This window comes from Anopheles nili (assembly GCF_943737925.1).
Source record: "Anopheles nili chromosome X unlocalized genomic scaffold, idAnoNiliSN_F5_01 X_unloc_6, whole genome shotgun sequence".
In the NCBI taxonomy this organism is placed as follows: domain Eukaryota; kingdom Metazoa; phylum Arthropoda; class Insecta; order Diptera; family Culicidae; genus Anopheles; species Anopheles nili.
The window spans coordinates 180,868-183,367 of record NW_026525516.1 but is presented as its reverse complement, the minus strand read 5'-3'; positions in this window follow the sequence as shown (position 1 = coordinate 183,367).

Sequence of the window (2,500 nt, the reverse complement as noted above, 5' to 3'; positions counted from 1 at the left end):
CGGAAGGTTTTCTGGGACTTAGTCTCTGGAGCAACATTTCTGAAGCTCGGCACGAGCAACCACGCACGTGTCTTATATCTCCGTAAGTAAGGGTCTGACGGTCTTGGACACCTTTAGCAAAAAGTTGCGCCCTATCGAATGGAACATTTCACTAGAACACCACGAAACGATCCGACCACTCCTTCGACCTGTTTTGGGGTTTTGCAGTTTTCCGTGGGGTATTTTGTATGGGGAAAACCGACCCATGCCCGTATCTCCGTACCTAAGCGTCTGACGGTCTTGGACCCCTTTAGGTAAAAGTTGCATTTCGTCGAGCTGAACATTTCACTAGAACATCGCGAAACGATCCGACGACTCCTTCTGGGAGTTTTTGGGGTCGGAAGGTTTTCTGGGACTTAGTCTCTGGAGCAACATTTCTGAAGCTCGGCACGAGCAACCACGCACGTGTCTTATATCTCCGTAAGTAAGGGTCTGACGGTCTTGGACACCTTTAGCAAAAAGTTGCGTATAACCATCCTCGTCAATACTCTCGAACACTGTAACTCGATCCGACCACTCCTTGGTACACTTTTGTGGGTTGCCAGTTTCGGTTGGGACTTAGTCTCTGGAGACCAAATTCTGAAGCTCGGCGTGGGTACCGGTTTTTCGTGCACGTCAGAGGGCCTCGACCGCCCCGAGAACCCGACCTTCAGGATTTTGGCCATTTTTGGGGGTGCACAAAAGTGTTCGTAATCAACCTCGGATTGTACTTTTCATCATCTAGGGGCACCGTAGGGACCGAAAAAAGTGGTTTCGCATGATAGTCCACCTCGACCCATGTCGACCCTTGCGCGACCCCGACCTTCAGGATTTTGCTCTACGGAAGGGGGTCTACTTGTGCGCAACCCCGACCTTCAGGATTTTGCTCTACGGAAGGGGGTGCACAAAAGTGTTCGTAATCAACCTCGGATTGTACTTTTCATCATCTAGGGGCACCGTAGGGACCGAAAAAAGTGGTTTCGCATGATAGTCCACCTCGACCCATGTCGACCCTTGCGCGACCCCGACCTTCAGGATTTTGCTCTACGGAAGGGGGTGCACAAAAGTGTTCGTAATCAACCTCGGATTGTACTTTTCATCATCTAGGGGCACCGTAGGGACCGAAAAAAGTGGTTTCGCATGATAGTCCACCTCGACCCATGTCGACCCTTGCGCGACCCCGACCTTCAGGATTTTGCTCTACGGAAGGGGGTGCACAAAAGTGTTCGTAATCAACCTCGGATTGTACTTTTCATCATCTAGGGGCACCGTAGGGACCGAAAAAAGTGGTTTCGCATGATAGTCCACCTCGACCCATGTCGACCCTTGCGCGACCCCGACCTGCAGGATTTTGCTCTACGGAAGGGGGTGCACAAAAGTGTTCGTAATCAACCTCGGATTGTACTTTTCATCATCTAGGGGCACCGTAGGGACCGAAAAAAGTGGTTTCGCATGATAGTCCACCTCGACCCATGTCGACCCTTGCGCGACCCCGACCTTCAGGATTTTGCTCTACGGAAGGGGGTCTACTTGTGCGCAACCCCGACCTTCAGGATTTTGCTCTACGGAAGGGGGTGCACAAAAGTGTTCGTAATCAACCTCGGATTGTACTTTTCATCATCTAGGGGCACCGTAGGGACCGAAAAAAGTGGTTTCGCATGATAGTCCACCTCGACCCATGTCGACCCTTGCGCGACCCCGACCTTCAGGATTTTGCTCTACGGAAGGGGGTCGACTTGTGCGCAACCCCGACCTTCAGGATTTTGCTCTACGGAAGGGGGTGCACAAAAGTGTTCGTAATCAACCTCGGATTGTACTTTTCATCATCTAGGGGCACCGTAGGGACCGAAAAAAGTGGTTTCGCATGATAGTCCACCTCGACCCATGTCGACCCTTGCGCGACCCCGACCTTCAGGATTTTGCTCTACGGAAGGGGGTGCACACTTGTGCGACCCCGACCTTCAGGATTTTGCTCTACGGAAGGGGGTGCACAAAAGTGTTCGTAATCAACCTCGGATTGTACTTTTCATCATCTAGGGGCACCGTAGGGACCGAAAAAAGTGGTTTCGCATGATAGTCCACCTCGACCCATGTCGACCCTTGCGCGACCCCGACCTTCAGGATTTTGCTCTACGGAAGGGGGTGCACACTTGTGCGACCCCGACCTTCAGGATTTTGCTCTACGGAAGGGGGTGCACAAAAGTGTTCGTAATCAACCTCGGATTGTACTTTTCATCATCTAGGGGCACCGTAGGGACCGAAAAAAGTGGTTTCGCATGATAGTCCACCTCGACCCATGTCGACCCTTGCGCGACCCCGACCTTCAGGATTTTGCTCTACGGAAGGGGGTGCACAAAAGTGTTCGTAATCAACCTCGGATTGTACTTTTCATCATCTAGGGGCACCGTAGGGACCGAAAAAAGTGGTTTCGCATGATAGTCCACCTCGACCCATGTCGACCCTTGTGCGACCCCGACCTTCA